The sequence below is a fragment of the Lissotriton vulgaris genome, chromosome 10, assembly GCF_964263255.1.
Source record: "Lissotriton vulgaris chromosome 10, aLisVul1.2, whole genome shotgun sequence".
NCBI classification, from domain to species: domain Eukaryota; kingdom Metazoa; phylum Chordata; class Amphibia; order Caudata; family Salamandridae; genus Lissotriton; species Lissotriton vulgaris.
In genome coordinates this window covers 209,401,370-209,428,165 of record NC_141698.1, presented here as the reverse complement: position 1 = coordinate 209,428,165, position 26,796 = coordinate 209,401,370, and positions in this window count along the sequence as shown.

The following is a 26,796-nucleotide window of genomic DNA, read 5'->3' as shown; positions in this document are numbered from 1 at the left end:
AAAATTCACTGAAAAAACCATAGGTTATAGACCATATATAGTTAGGAATTTGCATTTACAAAACCTTGAAAATTCACTGAAAAAACCATAGGTTATAGTCCATATATAGTTAGGAATTTGCATTTACAAAACCTTGAAAATTCACTGAAAAAACCATAGGTTATAGACCATATATAGTTAGGAATTTGCATTTACAAAACCTTATTTTACTCGCATAAAACCATTGAAATTCCATATATAGTTAGATGCGCTAACTATATATCGCGCACCCGCAATCCACTGCTGATGATGTCACATATTACATCATTCATGACATGGTTAGTGACATCACTGATGACATCACTGATGACATCTCAAATGACATCACTGATAAAATCACTGATAACATCTCATTTGACATTACTGATCACATCACTGATGATATCATTCATGTGATAATACCATGAACCTCTTCAGACTCTAATATAACCTTAGATACAATCAGTGTAAACAGACAGTCACAGACTGTCACTCATCCATGGAGTTACTCACACACCTAGTCAGTCATGCAAACAATCAATCAGACTTCCATTTCCTCAACTATACAGTTATACACACCTTATTTATTCAAACATATACTAACACATATTTGCTCTCTCATACAATCCTTGATACAAGTTTACAATGATCCAAACAGCCACTCACACATTCACTGGCTCTTATGCACACTTATTTATATATATCAACTCTCACATGTACTGTGTTTTACATATGTACTTACTTTGACATGTAGCACTGACATATTCATTCACTCACTAATACACTAATGCACACAGTCATCCGCCCATACAGCTGTTTCCACATGCAGTTTTGAACCCATACATATAGTGAATCAACTACTCACAGATCTATGTACAGAGTCACACACCTCCCAGCTACCCATACACACTCACTCAGTGTCCCATACAAATACTTGGACAACCAATCAATAACCCATACAGTTATTCATATAGCTACTGATCAACACATGCAGCAGTTTGTAGAACAACAGATATAATGATGCACAAATTAAGATAGTTTAGTCACTAACCCATGCACTCATTAAGACACATTTAATCATTCTCTCATACAGTCAGTTATGCACCTACTAAATCCTTTTTCCAGACACTTATACATCCACTCATTCTTCAATATGTAAGTCACATTTTAACTTTACAGAAACATACAGTCACTGGATGTTGTCATCAGTGATGTCATCAGTGATGTCACTAACCATGTCATGAATGATGTAATATGTGACATCATCAGCAGTGGATTGCGGGTGCGCGATTTATAGTTAGCGCATCTAACTATATATGGAATTTCAATGGTTTTATGCGAGTAAAATAAGGTTTTGTAAATGCAAATTCCTAACTAGATATGGTCTATAACCTATGGTTTTTTCAGTGAATATATATATATTTGGATTTGGAGGGAGTGGCACACTCACTTTGTCTGCAATCTCTGACAATATGTCCCTCCGATTGCTTCAGAAAGAAGAGATCGTTTTCTTTATACTTTGTGCGCTGGCCCTTGATGCACTGGGGAAGCCTTCCAAGAAGTGTCTGGAGCAACAGGGGCATAAATTGTGAAATATTTCCAAGGTATTGGATTGACTCCAGACCGCCGCAGCCAGAGAATGCAAGGTAACGCTGTAGAGGCATTCCGTGACTACACCGAGAGACTAGATCACGGCATTGATGTCTCAGTGCACGTATGACTTTGACTTGTGCAGCTGGGCGTTTGGGGACCAAGGAGAATATCGTGTTTTCACCAAACTGTATTTTAAACACGCTCTGAACAATTCCAACATCCAGCCCTCACTACGAGATCAAATAAGGCCGGTACAAGACACTTACCCAGTTAGCCGGTATGATGCTTGCTGGGAGCTGCAGTCCACCGATGTAGGCTGAAGTGTTGTGCTGATTGCAACCCCGGGCCAACTGGATTTCCACTAATGAGAGAGCGCCTGAACATCTTAAAAGGGGATTGGAGGAAATCTTTGTTGTAGAAGGCATTTGACAAAAGCACACTCGCCGAAACGCGTCATGCCACTGTTCTAATAAAGGACTTTCCTGGTATCCCTGCTGTGTCCCTCCGATTGCTTCAGGAAGAAGAGATTGTTTTCTTTATATATATATATGAATATATCAGGGATGGCAGACAAAGAGAGTGTTCCTCTCCCTCAAAATCCAAATGGAAAGTGACCAAGGCATAGACAAAGCAGTGCAAGGAGCCTTCTGGACAGGAGGAGGAAGATGGAGTCTTTGGGGCACCTGCTTCTTGTTGATAAATTAAGTAAAAGAAAACATATGCATTTCAAGCAGCAACAAAAAATCGGGTAGAATACCTACTCAGAAAATCTACTCCAGAAGCATCCCACTGACAGCAATAGCTTGTGACCGCCTGCATGACAAAATCTCACAGGAAGTCCTCCTAGCAACTGGAAATCGCTGTAGGGGATGCCTAACTCTCTCATGCTCACCAGCGCGCATTCTGAAATCTCGGGGCATATTATCAAGAACGGCGTTAAAAATTATGGCCGGTTTAAGCGGCAGAAAACGGCCGCTAAAGCGGCGATAATGGGCTTGATAATATGCCCTTGAGAATTCCAATAGAAGTCGATGTTCTGGTGTGAAGATGGGCTTTCATTGGAATTCTCTTGTCATATTATCAAGCTCATTATCGCCGCTTTAGCAGCAGTTTTCTGCTGCTAAACCGGCGATAATTTTAACGCTGTACTTGATAATATGCCACCTTGTGTTCTTTTTGTCATCGGGTTGCTCAACAGAAAAAAATTGCAGGAAATCTGCGTTACAAAAGTAGGGGCATATTATCAAGGGCCGGCAATAAATATTGCAAAGCGTGCTTACATATTTATCGCCGGCTATCTCTGGAATTCATCGCCCGGTTAGCGCGTTATCAACAACGCGCATGGCCGAGGCGATAAAAATTCCAGAGATAGTGGGGATATCGCTGTTTTCCATGGTGGAAAATGGAGATATCCTAGATGATAGGGTCTGTGGTCTTAGCCACACAATCCACTCCCCCATGTTAGGTATGCCTTAGTCAGGAATTTTATATATCGCTAACCCTCCTTGATAATATTGCAAAGTTATCCCATGTTGTTTTCACAGCCATGCCTCCTTTGCATCTCATTATCGATGCGATGAGAGGCGAGACGTGTGAAAAACGGCCGATAAGTCAAGGAATCACACGCTAGCGTTTCCTTGATGATAATGCAATAATATAATCGACTCTTTCCCCCTGAAACCGTCTCTAAAGCAGCGATAATATTATCGTCGCCCCTTAATGATATGCCCCGCAATGCCGAGTTCATAAATTCTCCAATTCCGCTCACGGAATTAAAATCCCATCCAGGCCCGCACACAACAAAAAACACACCAGAGTCTTAGGCCTAGATGTATCAAGCCTTTTGCGATTCGTTAAGGCCGAAATTCTGCGAATTTCGGCCTTAAGGAATCGCAAACGGACATTTAGCATCTTTTGGGATGTATCAGAAATTAGCAAAATAAGGAATCGCAAAAAATTGCGATTCCTTATTTTGCTTATGCATTTAAGGAATCGAAATTTTGCGATTCCTTAAATAGCATGTATGAAACTTTCTAAAATTGCTAATTCGGGTTAAGGAATCGCAAATTAACACCAATTTGAGGTTCGTGTTAATTTGCGAAATCCTTTTAAAAAAAAAAAATGACTATTTTGAAGGTGGCATGTGACACACATACATGCCCATAGGGCATGTATGTGTGCCATATGCACACACATGTAAGTTTCAGGGGTGCAGCAGGGTGTCCATGAGACACCCCTGCACCCTTGAAATAATTCTCAAATTGCGATTAGCAAATTGCGAATTCGCAATTTGAGAAATACTGCACAATCATTCCTATGGGCCTCCTGGCCCATAGGAATGCATGGGGAATTATTCCTTATTTGCGAATTCGCAAAATGCGAATTCGCAAATAAAGATAATTAAAGAATCGCAAAAAAAATGCAATTTTTTACATACATTCCATTTTGCGAATTCTAAATAGCGATTCGCGAAAAATCGCTATTTAAGATTCGCAAAATGGAATCTTGATACATCTAGGCCCTATTGTACTAAAATATTAAGCACCATCTCTGTAAAAAGGTGAAACAAAAGAGTTTTATTTAATAACCCCACGTTTTAAGATAGTATATATACGATAATTGAACAACGTCGGTATAACGAGCAAGTTGTTTTGATGTTCTTAAACCAAAAACGATTCACAAACTTTCTTTGCATTTGCATTGTGTTGAACATTAGAAGCGGCGTACGTTTCAGGAATCGTATTGATTTCTTGTGCATGTTATGACCTAAACAATGTGCAATTGCTTGGCTAAACATTGGCTAAACAGATGTCTAAGCATTCCCAGCTGTTAAACAAACACAACGTACTGCTGTGTAAAGGTTACCCACCTTAACTCACAGCCTCAGTGCCAGGGGGCATGTTTGTGCTCTGGCCTTCAAGCAAGCTGTCAGACAGCTGAAGGGCAATGCATCTGAAATGCTGCACCTGAATCAAAAACATGAGCATTGAGGGGATTTCACTTGACATCAAGTGTTCCTTTGTTTGAAATCCCATTTTCTTCTGCATAAAATACTGATGCCCGCTGGACATTTCTTCATGTTACTGGTTACAGGTCGATCACAGGGCGCATGTAGGTTTTCTGCAGTGTTTCTATATACTTTCTTCTTAAGCCAATCACGTCTTTTGCGCTTTCAATGTAGCCAAGGAGGTACTGGTGTACTCAACAAAAATGTAAATATGTATGAGTTCTGAGAGATTGAAGATCTGTCAAATTAAAATATTACCTCTACAGGATACTTTACCCATTACCTTTCTGGTTATCTTATTTTAGTTACGAATATCATTTTATAATTGGAATATTTAATTCCTTTTCTGAATAGAACAAACAGCAGGCATTTGAATTGACTACTAAGTGAAGCCCCTCTAATTTCTCATATGGGTAAACGTAGGCACTTGGCACATTCAGTCTATTTTATTAGAATATGAAAGTCTGTATTCTTTACTGTCCGCAAGTAACTGTAGGAGTGCTAGATTGTCATGGAACAGATTGCATACACTTCCCAGGTGATGCTTGGGTGGGCCATAGTATTTTGTAGGCAGATATTTTATATTGCAGTGGGATGCTATTTTGCAGTGGTGGCTGGTAAACATTTACAAATGAGGGGCATAAGTAGCTGCCACAAACTGCAGCATAGTGCACAAGCCCAGAGCTACCTCTTGGAGCTTCAAGAGGTTCTCAGCCCAGAAACCTTTGGAAAAACCGGGCAAATCATGCATTTTACAGAACATTTTTCAAATACTATTGCTATATATCCTCTGATTTTACAGACAGTTTCTAAGTGTTAGGCATCAAATATTTCAATATCTTCATAGAGTGTAAAACAAGCCAGACACTCCGCATGGCTAACTCCCAAGTACATTTTTAACAATTGAAAGCTAAATTGTGTATTTCTCATCAAAATGTCCAAAGAAAATTGGCTAAAACAAAGGATTTCCAGGCCGTTTTGCAGTCATGGTTTGCAATCGTGTATGAACTTCTGTGATTTCAGCTTTTTTAGCCTCTTTTTCACTTCTGCCTTCTACATGAACTTATTTGTTAACCCGTTGAACCTTATTCTCATTTATATATTATACTTGCATATTGTAAATGGAATATTGGGAAATATATCAGTTATAAATGTCGCTAGCACAACCTCAGCCTGTAAACAGCACAGCCATGGTGGACAGACCTAACATGCTCAGACAGTAGAGCCACAACTCACATTATGGAGATAGATGGATCATGAGAGGAGGCATATCGCTTAGGTTACACCAACCCTAGAGGTGCATACATCAAAGGCGAAAGGTGAAATAATCTAATCAAGTGAACCAGTGTAGATGATGAAGTGCTTCCTCTTCAGCCATAAAATATAAGCCAAGACAGCCGGTGCACCATGGAGATAATGACATTTTATAAGCAATAAATACATCCAGTTTTGCAATGATTGTCACTCTACTTTACTAAGGGTAAAGGGTGAGGAGAACATTAATTTAAATGGAATAATAATTAGTTGTTAAATACTATAAATTATTTAATTGACAATTGCGTATTTTAAATATGTAATTACTTTTTTTAAAGTTTCATTTAGGTGCGGGTTGTGCGTTTAAAAGGGTAACGGATGTAACTAATAGTTTATTTTTAATTAAGAATATTTCTTTAATTGATGATAAATTATGTTAATTGTGCAACTATTTTATTTTTAGGATTTTAGATGTGGGCTGTGGTTTTTGTAGCGGTATGGTGTATAAAGTAAAATAATTTTAACTAATTAGCAATTAATTTTGAATTATTATTAATTATTAAATTGATCATTAATTAAGATCATTGTGTAAACAATTTTCTGTGAAATGTTATGAGTGTGTTGTGTGCTTTGGGGGGTTATATTGTGGGAAGTTAATTGAATATAATGAGTTAATAATCGCTATCTAATTACTATCTAATTAATGATAGTTTGTTTATCAATATTTATATTAATACTGGACATATTTTGCTTTTTAAAATTTAAGTTTTAGGTGCAGGTTGTGAGTTTTGTGGGGTTTTAGGGTGGGAAGTAACTAAATTCAATTTGTGCAATAATGAATTTTTTTTTAAAAATAATTTTAAATAAAAACTATTGTATGAAAATTAATATTTGTATTTTATTTATAATATTACTTTTGGTATTTGTGATATTTCTTTAACATTGTAATATGTTTTTATTTTTTATTTTTAATATTAATTATAGGTAAAGATTTTTTGTATATACTTATGTTTTTCTTTGTTTACTTTGTTTTTGAAATAATTTCATTATGTTCAAGAAATTTTGTTTAGTTTTAATGTTGCACCAACTGGAGTGGGAATAGTAAATTTTACCCCTCTGCAATCTAACACTTTCCCTTCTGTTGCACTTATTGAAGTGGTAATAATAAACTTTATCCCTCCGTAATCCAACACTTTCAATACTGTTGCACTCATTGGAGTAGGAATAGTAAATGCAATTCCTCTGCAATTCAACACTTTCCCTACTGTTGTCCTGACTGGAGTAGAAATAGTAAATTTTACCCCTCTGCTATCCAACTCTTTCCCTACTGTTGTATTGACTAGAGTGGTATTAGTACATTTTACCCCTCAGCAATCCGACACGTTCCCTACTGTTGCCTGACTGGAGAGGGTATAGTAAACTTTACCCCTCCGCTGTCCAACACTTTCCCTACTGTTGTATTGGCTGGAGTGGGAATAGTAAATTTTACCCCACAGCACTCCAACATGCTTCCTACTGTTGTGCTAACTGGAGTGGAAATAGTAAACTTTACCCCTCCATTCTCCAACAATTTTCCTACTGTTGTATAGACTGAAATGGGAATAGTATATTTTACCCCGACGCAATCCAACATTTTCCCTACTGTTGTACAGACTGGAGTGTGAATAGTACTTTTTACCTATGTGCAATCCAGCACTTTCCCTAGTGTTGGATACTGAAGGGAAATTCGTAAATTGTACCCACTTTTATTATTTTTGCATTGCTTGAAGTGGGAGTAGTATATTTTGTATATATTTATTATAATAGTTTGCGTAGTTTTGTATACATATTAGTGGGAACAGTATTTGTATTAAGTTTTATATGTTATCATCTATTTTATATTGTTACTAGCAGCCTGCCCCAGCGTTGCCTGGGGCAGAAAGGGGCTGGGGGCAGCACACCCGCTCCCGCCCCGACCCCCTCCCGCACCTACTCCCTCCCGCCCCTAATCACTCGCGCCCCCCTCCCGCCCCGACTCACTCGTGCCCCCTCCCGCCCGACTCACTTGCGCCCCCCTCCCGCCCAGACTCACTTGTGCCCCCCTCCCGCCCAGACTCACTCGTGCCCCACTCCCGCCCCGACATTTTCATTTACTGCTGCCTCCTTCTTTTCTCCCCCTGCATCACAGTCTCACTTTCCCTTTCCTTACCTGTGCCGCCGCTCCTCACTGCACAGCCGCTCGTCACTGCACTGCCCTCCTCCTTCGTCATCACGCACGTCGCATCGCGGCCAGCGCTAGGTCCCGGCCGGCGCTACTTTCAGGGGACTACTTTGTTTACAAACGTAATTTTTGAAATGTACTTTTTTTAAAATTTATATAGCCTATGTCCATCTACACACTCTGACATTTTTATAGCTGTATCGGGTGTGTAGATTGGCGCTGTGGTTCTCGAGTTTACCTGGCCAAAAGGTGCAAGTTCTCTCTTTATAATAGTAGTATAGATAATTCATAATATTATGTTTTTGGGTATTTACAATTATAATAGTTGTAATTATTAATGTTTTAATGTGTAAAATATGTTTACAAAATTTTAAGTTGTTTATCTTTTTTATTTCATTTGTATGTTTTTTTTTTAAGATTGTACAAAAAAATTGAAAAACAAATATCATTGTAATAAATATCATTGTATTAAATATTGTTTTTAAAATATATATTAAAATAATAAATATTAAAAATACTAAATAGTAACATTCATTTAAAAAAAGCAAATAGATTAAATATATATTAAAAAATACCAAATAAACATAATTACAAAAAAATTAAACAGAGATAATTACAAATAGCTACTTAAAAACAATTATTAAACTAATATTTTAATCTGTATAATAATTTTTACATTGTACCTTAATATAAAATATATATATATATATATATATATATACATTGTACCTTAATATAAATATATATATATATATATATATATATATATATATATATATATATATATATATATATATATATATATATATATATATATATTTTTCCAGAATTATCCAAGTTAGACGCGCACTCAGAGGTAAAGTGGTACACAGTGTCGCTTTACTGCTGTTACGCGTTTCGGAAGCCTCTACTTCCTTGCTCACAGTAAGCATATATATATATATATATATATATATATGTATATATATATATATATATATATATATATATATATATATATATATATATATATATATATATATATATATATATATATATATATATATATATTATATTAAGGTACAATGTAAAAATTATTATACAAATTAAAATATTAGTTTAATAATTGTTTTTAAGTAGCTATTTGTAATTATCTCTGTTTAATTTTTTTGTAATTATGTTTATTTGGTATTTTTTAATATATATTTAATCTATTTGCTTTTTTAAAATGAATGTTACTATTTAGTATTTTTAATATTTATTATTTTAATATATATTTTAAAAACAATATTTAATACAATGATATTTATTACAATGATATTTGTTTTTCAATTTTTTTGTACTTACCTTTATAAGTATAGGATGGCAATATTTTTGACCTCAATATTTTGGTCACAATATTTTGGTAAGGGGATATTTTGAGGTACGATATTTTATCATCAAATCAAATTCAAGCACTCATTTAAAAAAACTGTGCACAAGTTTCAGTCTGTCATTTTCATTAAATACCTACAAATACACAACTTCAACAGATTACGCCTCACATGGTCATGTATAAGCATCCTTTAGGATTACCTGTCATAAGCCACAGGTAACCACCAGACAGCCGCGGTCGGCAGTAGGAGTTCCTGCAGGGCGGTGACATGGGGAGGGGGAGATGCAGGGTGGGGGGTAGTAATGTATGGATTACGGAGTTTAACAGGTAAGTAAACATTTAAATAAATAAAACAAATTTCGTTGCGCGCACTGCATCGCATTTGGTGATGCAGTGCATGCAACAAAATTCATTTTATTTATATGTTTACTTACCTGTTAAACTCTGTAATCCATACATTACTACCCCCCACCCTACCCCTCCCCCTCCCCACGTCACTGCCCTGCAGGAACTCCTACTGCCGACCGCGCCTGCCACCAGATATCAAATAGAACCAGTGTGTAGCAAGAATAATCATCAGAAGCCAGGATGACCATCAAAAGACAATGATGGACACCATATACCCAGAACATTGTTATGCAATGGATAACCATCATGTAAAGGAAGGCCATATTATATAAAGGTCATCATTATAAGAAGACAGGCTTCCATAATTGTAAAAGAGGCTGAAATAGCCACCATTATGTCAAGGAACAGCACAATATTCTCGTATTTACCATTACATTAGAGATGAGCTACAATAAGGGGCAGAGGCAAAACAATTGCCAGGCTGCACATTAAATCAAAAAGGGCTGCTAACATTGAGGCATTGGTTAGTCACCTCATTTCAGTCAGTCAGCCAGTCAGAAACCTTTATTCGATTCCAAATGAATTATAAAAGTTCACAAGGAAGACATACAATCATAAAATAAGACAATATTTACAAAAAAGTATATACAATAAAACACCCACTTACATACTTTTACCTTGCATATAGTTTCCTTATTATAAAAACAATTTTTTTTAAACTAAGCGCAGACCTACAAATGGAAACATTTGCTAGGGAATGTAAATAATTAAAACCCTCTCTATGGGAGCGGAAACAATTTTCATTTAAAATTGGTTTAAGAAAACACGCCCTGGGGTCTTAATATGATGTGCAGAATAACATACGGTGCATAGTATTTTGTTGGGCTGTGTTGTTACAAGGACAGGGCGGTAGCCTCTCACACCACCCCACCTGTTTTGGAAAAGCCACAAAAAAGTGCAGTGTCATTAAAAAATGTGCATTTCCCTGTAAGCTAAAAGACAAATAAAGTTGTTGCTGTTTTAAAAAAGGGGGGTCCGGTCTGTCTGTGGACCTAAAAGATATACTCAGCTCAGATCCAAAAGCTTCTTTAATGGACATTTTCATGTTTAGCGGTATACACTCAGGCTTATCATAAAAATCTTCTAACCCTATTTTATAAAAAGTTTGTTTAACATAGCGTAACCAGGGTACCGCCATTGCATTGCCTAGATTTATTCAATCTTTTAAGACAAGTCGGGAGAAATTAAGTTCCTCTGAAAATCTGATTTTCCCCCATAAAAACAGGAGTGCCATGTGTATTCTGTCTGTAATATAATCCATGCTCACCTCCGAGTGACAAAATGAGGCGAACTAGTCAGGATAAATAAGAGTCTCTTCAAAAATTTGTTCTCAATTATTTGGATCTGTGTACTCTTTTGGTATCCCCACACTCCTGCACCATTATCAGCTCTGCAACAGGCTTATGACCAAGTTTGGCTGCAAATCGAAACAGACCCTCAATACCTCTTGAAGCTTGTTGCACCCGATGTACTAACAGTTGCTCCCAATTTAGGTTAGAATTAAAAATATTCCCCAGATAACTAAAGTTTTTTACCTTCTCAATAGCTATCCCATTCCCTGTGTAGTTTCATGTTTTCGTTAATTTGGGCCCGCATACCATGACAAAGGATTTCTTATAATTCACCTTCAAATCTAGTGACGTCACGGGGCGTGGCCACGGCGTCGAGCGGAATGGCTGCTCCGCAGTGAAGCTCCTCCGAGCGGGCGCCCGAAGACGACAAACGGAGATGTGACCTGGCGCTCCTGACCACAACTAATGCCAACACCCGCCTCCGGATGACTGTGGGCCACCGACGAGTTATTTCCGAGTCGCTGGAGCGGCCGGACGCTGAGATCACGGCGGAGGGGATCTGAGGCCTTCAGGCATCGGCGTCATCTTCCTTCTGCGCTGGAGCGCCGGGTGAGTCCTGCTCCGCCTTGCTGGCCGCGGCCCCGTCCCCCTCTGCTGCACTCCCTGCTGGGCTGTCGGGGGCGCCGCTGCTGCTGCGCGGTCCCTGTTTCCCAGGTTCCCCGGCCCCCCGTCCGCGTTTGGGCCTCCGGCCTGGACGTGTGTGGGAGCCGGGGCCTGGAGTACGGGCCTGCGCGGATCTGGGGTGGTGCCTGTGGGGCCCTGCCGGGGGTGGGGGGGATGGGTCGCGCAGCTGCTGGGGGGGCTGGGAGCATTATCCGGCACTACTAAGCGGCCCCGCCGTGCCTCGGTGATACACGCAACTGCGCTGCCGCGTGGAGCTACACCGCACTCCCTCAGTGCACACCCATGATTGAGGTGGCGACATCCAGCCCGTGGAGGCGGCCTGTGGCGCTCCGTTGAGCTTATTGTGTCTGGCCCGCATTTTATTGTAATGTCTCTCCTGGTCTGAGGCCACATCATTTCCTGTCGCACTTTCTCTACTGCACTTGCCCTGGTGAGGATCGTCACCGACCGCCTGCCCTACCATTGATCCCGGCTCTCCGCCACTGTCGCAGCGTCTGCGGCCCCGCCTCGTACCTGCAGCGATGGGGAAAAAGGACCCGGCCCAGATAACGCTTAACTTTGATAAACTGCCACCGCCCGCCGCTGACCCCCCCTCCGGGTGCGGCTCCTGGTGCACAGGGTGCCCATGATAGTGGCGACGCAACATCCATGATGGCCGCCTTGATGGGGGAGATGCACGCCGGCTTTAAGGCGCTGGACACTAGCTTTGACAGTCTGGAAAAAAAACTGTCTGATATCAGCTCCACGGTGCAGGCTCACGACCGGCGCCTGGACTTAGCGGAGTCCAGGGTATCTGACCTGGAAGATGGGTCCTCCAAGGCTCTGAAACGGCTGGAACGGGTCGAGAAGATTCTTAAGGACGTGGCCATCAAGAATGAAGATTTGGAAGCGCGGAGCCGGCGCAATAATATTCGAATCCTTGGTGTGGCGGAGACAACTGCCACGGGCCGGTTCGACACCTTTGTGGAGAAGCTCCTCATTGAACTGTTCGGCAAGGACACTTTCACGCCCGGCTTCGTGGTGGAAAGGGCTCACAGAACCTTGGGGCCTAAACCAAATCCGGGGCTGCCGCCTCGGCCCATCATCGCCAGGATCATGAACTTTCGAGACCGAGATGCTGCCCTCCGGGCTGCACGGGAGATGGGTGAAGTACAATGGCAGGGGAGCAAGCTGTCCTTTTTCTCTGACTACACCTTGATGGTACAGGAGGCGCAACACACCAGCGTCAAGGCGGCTCTCCGCAACCTCAGCCTCAAATACAGCATGCTTTACCCTGTCATGGCAGATTCCGCATTTTTGATTTCCCGGCTATGGCTCAAGAATTCTGCCGCTCATACAAACAGGGTCCTGGTTCGGCTTCTGGCTCCAGGCCTACATCTCCACAGCAGCCGGGCACACAAGCTAGCGCCGACTTATTTGCTGACTCTGGCCGGGGCTGATTGCCTATGACACTCCAACTAGGGATTCATGTTTGTCGGATGGGGTGTGTTGTTACATCCAGATTTTCATGCTTGCTGTTATCTCCGATTTTGTGCGGTTGGGTTGCCCGCCCGGGGGATAGCGTTGCTTCCCCCATGGCATATGCCTATGTGTTTTGTTCTTTCTTCTGGGGCGTTTCACGCTTCACTCTGCAGAAATATCCAGATGCTCTGTATTACTGTTTATTGTTGTTCTGCACTGTTGCTCGGAAACTAATTGGGTTTTGCCTCTCTTGGGGTGCGGGGAGGCTGGGTGGTGGGTGGAGGTGGGGATGTGGGTTATTTTTTGGTTCCCCCTTTTTTTTCCATTATCGTTTGCTTGCGAAGAGCATGCTGTTGGCTTGTTGAATGACCGCTCCTTGCTCATACATCTTGATCTGGCGCTATGGCCCGGATAGGTTTGCAGGTTGGTCCATCGACTTTGACGTTGATGACATGGAATGTTCTTGGGCTGAATTCCACCTGTAAATGGAAACAGGTTCTGCAATACGCTGAGAGACATAAGACTGATGTCCTTTTTATACAGGAAACTCACATGGTTCAGGCGGACACGGCCTCCTTTGCTAGGAGCTGGGGCTCTCACAGAGTATTTTCATGCTACAGTAGGAATGCACGTGGGGTGGCAATTCTCATCCATAAGCGGATTCCATTTGTCTTCATGAATAGCAAAATTGATAGCGAAGGCAGGTATGCTCTGCTCTCTGGGCTGTTGTATGGCCATAAAATTGTTTTTGTGGTAGTCTATGGTCCGAATACTGAGTCCCCGGCCTGTTTTGAGGGCCTGTACCTCTCCCTTTTACACTCTGATATAGACATGCTAGCGATAGGGGGAGATTTCAACATGCTGATGGACACCAGTAGGGGTAGCACGTCCCCTTCCCCGGATCGCAAAACCATTCTCCCGCGCTGCGGTGGCGTCCATATGCTCCCATTTTTCTATTTTGGACATAGAGGCCAAGTTGCACTCCGCCTCTCCTGCTTATACACATCATTCCAGCTACCACAACACCAGCACCAGAATAGATTACTGGCTACTTTCTCCAGGGTTGGCGGGCTGGGTCACAGATCATTGCACTCTTCCCCGCACTCTTTCAGACCATTCCCCAGTGGTCCTGTCCCTCGCGATCCCCCGACTGGGCGGCTACGAACGACAGTGGAGGTTTCCTGAGAGTGCACTAACGGACCCGGTCTTTACCGAGGGGGTGCGTGCTGCAATGGAAGAATACTTTGAACTCAATACTGGATCGGTAACCACCTGGGCCACACTGTGGGAAGGGTTTAAGGCTACTATAAGAGGGGTTTGCATCACCAAACATGTTGGGGCGCTGCGAGATATCCGTACTACCTTGTCCCGCCTGGAGAAGGAGTTGTTGGCTGTTGAGAACGTGATCCTCGCTGACCCTTCCCCACACCACGTAGCACGCCGCCTAGAATTACTCCTAGAATTCAGGGACGCGGCAGACAAGGAATTGAAGTATTTGAGCAAATATCACACAGCACGCCAGTACGGTGAGGGCGATCGACCAGGTAGATTGCTGGCTCAGCTATTGCGCCCTCGCCGACAGGCGGCGTATATTACAGAAATATCGGATGCGCAGGGCGTCCGCCATTTTACTACCCCCGCCATTTGCAACACCTTTCTGGCATACTATCGTCAGCTTTACAAACCTGCCCTTACAACAGACTGTCGAGACCCGGGGCCGTACATTAACGAGATCACCATGGTGTATCTGGAAAAATACATGCAAGATTACTTGGCTCATCCCATCACTCCAGAACTGATTGCGGAAGCGATCGACTCCTTAAAGGGGTCCTCGGCGCCTGGCCTTGATGGCTTCACGGCCGATTTTTATCAGGAATATAAGGAAGAACTAGTGCCCATATTTATGGAGGTGTACGCCGAGGCCCTGGACTCTGGTATTCTTCCCCTACTGCCCAAACCAGGACGCGACCCCACGATCTGCAGGTCTTATTGCCCACTTTCACTTCTAAACCTGGACTACAAGATCTTGGCCAAGGCGCTGGCGATGCGGTTAGCGTTGCTGGTTAACACCATTATCTCACCAGCGCAATCGGGCTTTGTCCCTCAGAGGTCAACATCACTGAACCTTCGCACAATTTTTTCGGTCCTACACAGAATCGACCCGGCCACCCCCACTGCCGCAGTCTTTTTAGACACCGAAAAAGCTTTTGACACGTTAGAGTGGCCCTTTTTTCTGGATGTGATGCGCAGGATGGGCATGCCCGCGATGTTTGTCGCGACGGTGGAGCTGCTGTACACTGCTCCCGCGGCCCGCATTCGACTAAACGGTACCATTACCGACAGATTTGCGCTGCCCAGAGGCACCCGCCAAGGGTGCCCCTTTCCTCCCTTGCTCTTTATTCTGGCAATGGACCCCCTGGTGAGACACTTACAAGAAAAACATCTACACAGAGGGCTGCAGTTCCGCACGGGCCCTCTCTTGGCTTCGCTCTATGCGGTTGACATGGTCTTATATGTCCGTGCCCCGGAGACCAATCTGCAACCCCTGCTATCCGAGATTGCTCGCTTTGGTGAGTACTCTGGTCTTAGGATCAATTGGCACAAGTCACAACTGTTTCCCCTCACACCTGCTACCGCGCAGTGGCCCTGCTCCCTCCCACTGGAGTGGTGCGAAGAGTCCGTCAAGTATCTGGGGATTCCCATACACCTTGACACTGTGTCCATTATCCGCGAGCCCTCGACTTTCTGGAGGATAACACTGACAGGTGGCTCCGTCTCCCTTTTTCCATGACTGGGCGCATTGCCATTGTTAAGATGGTTGTCCTCCCACGATTTTTGTACCTTTTCAATAACATTCCGATTCCTCTTACCAAGATTTTTTTTACTCAAATGCGTACAGCCTTGCTGAGATTAGTATGGGGGGAAAACGCCCACGACTAACCTGGCGCACGCTAACTCTGCTCTACGAGCAGGTGGCTTTGGGGTCCCGGATTTCTACCTTTACTACCTGGTCGCCCAGTGTTCCTACGCTCACGCTTGGTATCATCCTGATGCCAGGATTCCACATTTATGGCCCGAAGCTGATGCGGCGCTCCCGGTGAGCTTCGCAACGATTCTTCCCAGGGGCCTCCCCCAAGAACCCCGGGACATACTCCCGCTAACCACAACGACTTGGGCTTGGGAAAAACCCAGACGCTTGCTTCAAGTAGACACGCTATACTCTTTCGCCCTCCCGCTGCCAAATGCCCACTGGCTCTCCATAACGGGCGAAGCCGTTGTAAGCAGATCACTGTCGAAATTCCAGCTGCACACAATTGGCGACCTCTTCCCCAATGGCTTTTTTTTCACATTCACTGAGGACCCCCGCTTCACTGATTGTACATTTATGGACACATTCATTCTTACAAGAGTGCGGGCGCTGTTGAGAGCCACCTTCGATACATTCCCTCTCCCGCCAGATGATACCCCAGCCCTTACACACATCATACAGACCACATCAGGGGCCCACATGGTGTCCAAACTTTACAAGCTGTGCTTGTTTTCACTTTCCTCGTCAGATGTTGCGGTTCGCACCGCTTGGGAACTTGACATAGGCACACAGATCACAGATGACCAATGGGAGGCGTGTTGTCTAATGACCAGGGAGGTCTCCATGAATAGCAAACACAAACTTATACATTTTAAATTTCTTCGAAGACTGTACCACACTCCAGCGCTTTCACATAGGATTGACCCCACCAGACCCCACCCCTCCCCTAAGTGCAACGCCCCTCAGGCTGACTTTGCACACCTTTCCTGGACCTGCCCGAATTTGTACACTTAGTGGGTTGAGGTGCACAGAACGTTGGGTGAAATACTGGATCTATCACTGACTGTCACGCCTGAGATTGCCCTGCTGGGGTATGTGTCCAATTTCCCCTGCAAAATTTGCAAATTGGCATCTATTTGCTTCCTGCACACCAAGAGTGAGGTGGCACTGCTTTGGTGCTCGCGACGCCCTCCTACAGTCGCGTCATGGCTCAGGAGCGTCGCATTCTGTAATGTGAACAGCGTGGAGTATTCGGAACAGCTTCCGACATCCTCCCGCCCCTTAGATATCTGGGGTCCATATCGCCAGTATCTGGCTGGGAGGGCGGAGGTTGCACCCTCTCAATCCCTGCATCCCAACACTTCAACCGGGGTGGGTTAGGAGGTGGACCCTCCTTCTTTGTCCCTGCTTTGGTGTTGTCCTCGTGGCGGCACACTCATTTTCCTGGTGGGTGGTGGCCGAGTTCTTGTGGGCCGGGGGCTCCTTCTCCTTCCTGACACTGGAACCATCTTTCCCTGGTGTGGCAGGCTGGGGTGCTGTGCTGGATCCGACTGGTGGGCTGTTCTGTCCTCTGCCGCGTATGTTGGCTTCAGATGGTTGCTTGTACCTTTGAAGGGTGGTGTCTGACATCGTCTGTCTTTACTCCAGGGCGGTTGTTGCCAATAGCACTATACATTGTCATACTGCCTGAATTGCAATGTTGTTCTCGCAAGACAATCACACATGGAGTTCTGTTTCGTTCTCCCCTTTTTCTTTTTTTTTCTCATTTACGTCCAATTAATATTGCTATGTTTTCATTTCTGTTGCCTTATCAGAAAAAATCTACACTGCTGTATACATGCTATCCTGCTATGCGATCCTAATGGACAATTACATGTACACCTTGTTTTGCTGTCTCTGTTACCTGCTTTTTTTTTGTACATGGTGTATATCTGCTTGGAGATAATGTGGATTGCTTTACGTGCCTCAATAAAATGTTTTACAAAAAAAAAATCTAGTGACGTCATATATTCGGTGAAAGCATCCAAACATCCCTGAAGGCTGTTGGCAGTCAAGGCCATCAGGAACGTATTGTCAGCATACAACAATAAAGGTACTTGGGCACCTGCTATTTTTGGGAAGTCCAAATGTTTGTTTAACAGAAACTGCTCCAGCCCATTTGTATAAACCAAAAAATAAAAACGGGGCTAGGATGCAGACTTGCCAGCCCCCCTCTGTCGACACGATGGGCTTTGTCTTCTCTCCCCCTGAGCCATACCGAATGACTACAGAAGTGGAAGCAATTAGTCTGCGGAGGAGAGTGACAAGTGGTTCCTCGAAGCCCATATCTTCCATCAACGCCCACAACGTGCTCCTGCATACCGTGTCGAAGGCACTGGACAAGTCCATAAAAGCCAGGTGGATCGACGCTCCCCTGGCCTTCCTGTACTTGCCCATGATCATCGACAAGTTGAGGCGCTGTTCGACAGTTCCCATTCCTTTCCTAAACCCATATTGTGTATGTGATAATTGCTCAGCATTATCAGCTCATAACTCCAAGCGTGCCAGATTCACCCTCCCCATCACCTTACATGTGGCATCTATAAGGTAAATTGGCCTGTAACCGGTCCGATCGTTTGAATTTCCCTTTTTGGATATTGGCACTACCACAGCTTTCTTCCAAGATTGAGGGGTCTGGCCAGTTATAACGGCTCTAAAGATATTTAATAGTACAGGCCCCCAAAGTGCCGGATTTCTTTTAAAGAGGTCCAAAGGTACCCCGTCTGGGCCTGGGGCTTTAGAGGCAATGCACATTCTAAGAGCCTCCTCCACTTCGCCTAAAGTTAGGGATGCACTTAATTGCATGGCGGTTTCAGGATTAAAAAAATATATCTGGCTGGCTGACCTGTGGACTAATATCATTTGGGATTTAAATCTTCGTAAAATGGGACTCCAAAGCTAAACCCATTATATTTGATTCCACGTTTCTGCTTACATCGGTGAAGAGTGGATGATTGATCACCTCCCAAAAGGACCTGGAGTCTCTTAGCATTCCTGCCTTCTCTAAATCTTCCCAGGCCTGGTGTCTCAATTCTTCTTTTCTACACTCTATTGTGTTTTTGTAAGACTGTCTAACTTCCTTAAACAAGGCCCTATCCCGTGGTACTAGGCTTAATGCTGTTTTTAAAGCTCTATTTGCTGCTGAGCACTCCAAATTAAACCATTTATGTTCGGGGCGATTCATTTTTTTTACTGGTCTCAGCAGATTTTTTGCCACATCTTCACATATAATTTCAAAACTCCCTATCATGGATTTCGGGGGGGGGGGTAAATAAGTTAAACAGATCATCACATCAGTTAAGTTAGACTTAATTATATTCTCCTCAAATTTTTCATGATCCAAAGTATCCCATTTTAACCGTACCCCTTGATTACAGTTATATTTCATAGGACAGTCCATAGCCATCCCCTTTGAGGCCATAATTTTTAGAGAGGCTGTTAGAAGATTGTGGTCACTGGCAGCATTCGGTTCAACCAGGAAATGTTCTAGAAGATCAGAATATCTTCTGGTAACCCACATAAAATCAATCGTACTAGTTCTGCCCCCGCCCTGAAATGTTGAAAAATATATCGCCGAGCTGTATTGAACCTCCTGTTACTTTGTTCATCTCAATCCACTTGTCTTTATTTGAAGTGGCACTTCAGTAACATAAATGTGTAGATGTTTGGTGACTCTTAGAGGCATATGATTGCTAGCTGTGGGCTAATTATCAAACTGCAACTATTTCCAAATGATCATTATTCAATGTAGCACAATGATTTTGGTTATGTTAAATTGGTTGTCTTGACATGTACCATAAAGTCTACATTTGGTTTACTGGTTAAGGCTTTTGACTGAATGAATGAATTCAGGAAACAATGAAAGAAAGAATGAATAAAGCAAAACATATATAGTGCCTGCCCACATAAGGGCATCATAGCACTAAATACAAAGCAAACATGGTGCAGAGAGACAGCCAACTACAAAAACTTTCCACAGCATGATGATGCATGGGTTAGGAAGGAATAGAGTTCGAGAGGTTTTGGAACAAGTACTGAAAACAAGTAACCACCAATATGAGAATGTCAGAATTTTGTAAGACCTTTAAGTCTAATGAAAGTACACTGTGATTATGATTATAAATGTCAGTCAAATAACTTTATTCAATTCTTCAGAATCATAACAGTTTGCATACATACATAAAATAATTCTTAAGAGGCCTATACAAAAAGACTGGCACAAAGTACACAAATAGGCTTTAGAATTTAGTACTCAACACATATATCATCCTCGAACATAGTTCTGACTCCCCCTGCATAAATGCCGTATTTAATACAAATTAATTCATCATATCAGTATTCCGCACATAAAAACTAAATAAATAGTGCTTTTAAATCATTTAAAAACTTGATTTCCCATTACAGTTCATAACGTTTCCTAATTGATAGAGCAGTTTGAGTGAAGTTAAGCACAGCAATACAAATAGCAGCAGTTGATAAAGAGCATAAAAAACTAAATCCCTCCTGAAAGGAACAGGGTCGAATATCGCGCAAGACAGGTTTAATAAAACGTGCCCTTGGATCTTTGTAGAGTGTGCAGAACAACACAAAGTGCATTGTGCTTTGTTGGGCTAAATTATTAGAGGGAGTTGGTCTCTCACACCAACTCACCTGTTTAGGGAAAGCCACAAGAAAGTGCAATGTGCAGAGTCGAAATCTAGTCATGAGGAAACATGAATGTACTTGAATAGTAAAAGACAGATAGAATTGCGGCTGGTTTGGGCGCCCACCTACAGAATTACGTGTTTCACAATCCTGATTAGACATACTTAATTCCTCATAATAAGCATTTTTTATCATCAATTTCATAATAGGTTGAATTCAATCGGGATTATCATAGTAATACCCTAACCCAATCTTATAAAAATTGTCTTTAACATATCGAAGCCAGGGAAAAGCAAGTGCCCTTTCAAAGGCCATACCATCTCTGCAAATACTCCTTGAGAATGATTAGTCCTCTGAGGTCCACGCTTTTCCCCAGAGGATCAGGGGAGCGATATTTATTTTATTTTTTACAAAATCCATCCCCACTTCTGAGTGGCTAAAAGCAGTGGACGAACTAATAGGGATCATTAATAATCTTTTCAAAAATGTTCATTTGTTCCCACACCCCTTCTGAAGCCATATTGTGTATTGGATATAAGTCCAGAGGCATTACCCCAAGATTCCAGGCGTGCAAGAATTACCCTCCCAGGCCTTTACACCTGGCATCAATTAAGGATATGGGCATGTAGCATGCAGGATCGTTTCTATTAACTTTTTTATAAATCAGCACCACTACAGCCTCCTTCCATGATAAAGGAATATGACCCACTATTACAGCTTTGAAAACATTGACCATCAACGGTGCCCATAATTCATGACTGCTTTTAAATAAATCCAGGGGCACCCCATCCGGGCCAGGTGCTTTTGAGGAAATACCCTTTATTAGAGCATCTTCAACCTCACTTACAGTCAGGGAGGAAGTAAGATGATATGCTGTATCTGAATTAATTACTAATTCATCCCTTTGTGCATGTGGTGAGATGCAGTTTGGGTTAAAAAAAGTGAAGTTTTCAGGCTTCCCCCAGTATTTTTTATTCCATGCTCTTTGCCTCATCGGTGAAGAGTGGGAGATTGATAACCTCCCAAAAACTTTTAAAATCCCTGAGATCACTAGCTCTCTCAAGATCTTCTCAGGCTAGTCTTCTCAGTTCATCCTTTCTTTGCTCAGTTACACGTTTATAGGTTTGCCTCATTCTCTTAATTAAAGTTCGGTTATGGGGTATTGTATGCAAGGTACTCTTGAGATCTTTATGTGCCCACGGAACACTCAGCATTAAACCATCTTATTTGTTGAGGGTCCCTCTTTTTCACCAACTTAGTTAGGTCTTCAGCAACGTTTTTGCAAATTAATTCAAAATCCTTTATGACCATGTCTGGGTGGGAATCATGAGATAAACATGACATGATTTGACTTAAATTAGCCCTAACAATATTCTCCTCAAACTGGGAAGGATTTATTTTACTCCATTTTAGTCTCACTCCCTGGTTACGATTATACTTGAGTGGGCGCTTATCGCCCTTGCCCTCCTGTGCCGTTACATATAGGGAAATAGTGAGGGGATTGTGGTCACTAACTGGGTTTGGTTCAACCGCAAGCCTCTCTACGAGGCAAGCACATTTTTTAGATATTAGCAAGAAATCAATTGTACTTGTTTTACCTCCACCCTGATAGGTTGGATATTGTATGGGTGGGGTACTAACCAAGGTATCAAGCAAACATAAATCATTTACCACAATGATAGAGTTTAATGCTTCACCCTGCACAGTATGTTCAAAATGCAGCAAGGGTTGGTTCTCAATATCAATAACCCCACAAACTTCAGTTGAGTTATACCCGCATAATGTACAATTGAAGTCGCCTCCCCAGATTATACATAAAGGATAACATTTTCCTGCGACCTTATCAATCAATTTCCTCTTTGAGAATATTAATGACCTCACAATCATTTGGATAAAAAATATTATAATACCAGTGTACCAATAAAATTGTACCATCAATCAAGTTTGAAATCAAGATGAGCTGGTACCAGGGGGAGTCAATTAAATTCTCTGTCTTTAGTAACCCATATTTGACAGAAATCAATGTTACCAATCCTCCCTTTGCTCTCCCTGCAATTGAAGGTGTTGCCTGTACATTGAAAGAACAATATCCATCTATATCAATATCGTTTATACTCCAGGTTTCTTGGACACAAATTATGTCAAATGCCTTAACATATTGTAACCAGGTCTCATCAGTTAATTTTGAGGAGATGCCTGCGATGTTCCAAGAGATGAGTCTAAGGGGACAAGTGTTATAATCATTCTTCAACACTCCATCCATCATCCCCTTTGGTTTTGCTTTGTATGCCCTAAGTTGGCAGGGTTGCCCAGACGTGGGTCCCTTTCTCACGTTGCCACTGGATTCAAGCTAGCCTGGCTGATGACGGCTGATTAGCCAGAAACCGGTCCCAGGATGCTTGTTTCCAGTCCAGCGAAGACATGGCTTGGCAGTTCAGGCTGGACTGTTTCCATGAGGCACAGGGTCAGACTGATTTGCATATGGCCATGTCTGAACTGGGGTGGCGGAGTGAGCTAAAGAATGATGATGGATTAAACCCAGATCAGTTGACTGGGGGTTAGTGTTTGCAATGTTCAACACTCCGTCCATCATCCCATTTGGTTTTGCTTTGTTATAGTCATACTCCACCTTGGCTTCCCCAATAATAACAGTAATTGCTGGCACTGGTGAAGGGTGTAAGCTATTATAGGATCATGATCATATGTTTGAGAGGAGGCCGCCGCACTATCTGCTAAATCAGGGGCTTTCTGTACATTTTTCAGGGGAGTATCCATTTTGCCCGAATTTTTCAGAGCCGAAGTTTGTCAATCTATATCTACAAGCCCACTCAATGCCTCAAAACGATTTGGGTGAAACCAAGCAGGTTGCCGAGGGTGCTCATTTGCTCGCATGTACCTCTCTTCCTCTACAATAAGCCGTGGAGGTCTGGGCGGTTGATAGAAGAACCCCAGGGGTAAGAGGGATATTCCCCTTGTATCTACTGACCAGTTATCCATTCTGTTTAAAAAAAAAAAATTTATATTGAAAACTTTTTCTTTGCATGTACGCACAGCATAATACAGAAGAAACATAAAGGAAAACGAACATTCACAGCACAATATTACATTAGACACCAATATGTATCAATGAACACAAAATAACCAAAACGCATCTTACACATCGAACTACATATTGCGGGATCTTATAATTACACACCCAGCAATGAAAAAGAACTAACGGACACCAAACTGCAAGTCTGATAAATCAGCTTCCAGACACACCCTCCTTCCTGGTCAGTATTGGCTCCCAGATTTTCCTCCCGAACCCCTTGCCCTCCTACCCCTTCTAGCATATATGCCTTTTTCTAGGTTGTAGACAGCCAGGAGAGTAGCCAGCCACTGTTGCATTGCCAGAGGCGTTTTATCCAACCACACCCAAGCTATCGTAAGTCTAAGAACCGCCATGGCCACAAACAAAAATTCCCCATGCAAACTATCTGGCTCTATACTAACGCCAAGTAATATCAGAGGTGGTGTAAGGGTAGTGTTAATCCCAAGCGAGCGAGTCAAAAAACCTTCATTGCCCTTAATAAGTGTGTGGAGCTGAATGCATGTGGTGAATATATGTTTAATATCTGCCTCTAGTACATTACATTGTGGGCAGGTAGTCCCAGAGGTTCCTCCCCACTGTGCTATTCGTGCCGGGGTAAAAAAGAGAGAGAATAATGTTTTGTAATGTTGAGCTTGGAGAGAAGCGTAACATAGTACTGAGCGCCCTACCTCTAAAAAGTCTAGAAAATAACCTGCATCAATATCCAATTTATTTGCTCACTTAGCTCCATGCTTTTCCAGATCATCTGATTTAATTACTACGAGGGCTGCATAAAAACTGCAAATTGAGCACTACCCCCCTTTCTATGGCTTCCAAGATGTTATTTTTAGCAAACCCTATGACCCCACTTTTCTTATAACTTAAAAAAAACTCTGTACCTGAAGATATTTAAAGAAGCTCCTCCTATTTATATGAAATTTAGCCTCCAATCTTGAGAATTGCTGTAACCCCCCGTCCAATCCCAACAGTTCCCCAATCTTAACAATTCCTTTACTTGCCCAGTCTGCCATAGTTGAGTCAGCAAATATCAACGGGGGTAGAGTTCTATTTTTATACAGCTGCGTATATCTGTTAAACCTCCCCATCCCAAATTTCTTTAAAAAGGCAGTCCAGATATTATGAGCGGCCCGGACAGTCTTGAACCTTGTCCTTTTGAAGTAGGAATAGTCGGTGCAGCTAAGAAAGGCTTTCTCCGTATCCGAGCCGAGAATGGTCACGTAAACTTTGGTAGAAGAGGATGTAATTTTAGGATCTCTCCCACCAATCCCTGCATAAACTGCAGTGCCGCTGCCCAGTAATAGTGTCTAAAGTCCGGGGCCCCCCAGCTTCCTCTAGCCCCACGTACAGTCATAAACATATACGCCCTCCTAGTTTTCCCGTGCGCCCAGATGACTCTATTCAGGAGTGCCTCTAATTTATTAAACCAGTTAGTCTCAAATAACAGTGGAATAGCCCTAAAAAAATATAAAAACTTAGGAAGAATTAACATTTTAATTACATTTGTGCGCCCTACCAAAGATAGATGGTGTTTATTCATCCTCACTAAAACCGTACCTACTTTAGACATTAGGGGTGCCATATTACGTTCCACTACCGTATCTAGGAATGCCGAGATCTCCACCCCCAAATAAACGGCGGTGCTGACTACCCGAGAGTCATAACACAGAACGTAGGAATTTTTAACTATCTGAGTTTTGTTACTATTGAGCCTATAACCTGATATCTTACCAAATCTTTGTGCTTCAAATTCTACTTCTGCAATTGCTAGGGAGGGATTGGGAGTAATTATTGCCACATCGTCTGCGTATGCTAGAGTTTTAAACTGCATGCCATTTACGTTTACAGTGGGAATTTTTGGGTTACCATCTAGCTTGCGTAGTAAGGGATCCATATAAAGAGCAAACAACAGAGGTGACGAGGGGCAGCCCTGCCTAGTACCCCTACTGATCTCCACCATTGAGGTAAGCCCCCTATTAATCCTAATACGGCTGTCGGTTCCCTATACAGTGCTTGCATTGCACGAATATAGCCATCACCTAGTCCATACCATCTCATTACCACCCAGAGATAATCCCAAGAGACCCTATCAAACGCCTTTTCTGCGTCTAAAAATAAGGCTGCAATAGGATTTCATGGGTCTCCGGTGGCATAAAACAAAGTAATGACCAGCCTAATATGTTCTGTGGTGCCCTTGCCTGGAATAAACCCATGTTGTACGGGACTAAACATGTCTTCAATCACCCTTGCCAGTCTTTTCGCTAACATTTTTTAATAGATCTTTGCATCTGAGTTCATTAAGGCTATGGGCCTGTAAGACGCTGGAGCTGAGGGAGGTTTACCTTTTTTAAGAATAACTATTACTTCAGCCCCTCCCCATGAGCCTGGAATTGAGAGCCCCTGCTGTGCCTGCGTGACTGTATTTAATAGATCTGTAGTGAGAACTTTCTGAAATACCTTGTAAAACTCAACAAAGATTTGGTCTGGACCTGCCGCTTTCCCTGAAGGGAGATCCGCTAGTGCTAAGGTTAATTCCCCTAGATTGATTGGGGATTCTAAGACTACCTTCTCCTCCTCGGGCAATTCCGGGACTAGATTGTGTTTGAGATAGTCCTTAATATCCGTGATTCCACTACCCTCTTCTGTGTCATAAATATCTGTGTAAAACTCTCTAAACACCTCTCGAACGCCCTCGGGATCGGATACCATATTCCCTTGCCTATCCAGGATACCCTTAATATCTCCTGCTGCTGCTTGCTGTCGAGTGCGGATTGCCAGAATGTGTCCTACCCTCTCACTCAATTCAAAAGCTTGTTCCTTCTTAACCAGATAGTTTGCTGCAGCCTTACTAGCTAGTCTTTCTATTGCTCCCGCTTTTAGGGACAATATTTTTAATAGTTGCTGCTCCAAGGATGTACCCTGCTGGATTAGTAGGTTCAGCTCTT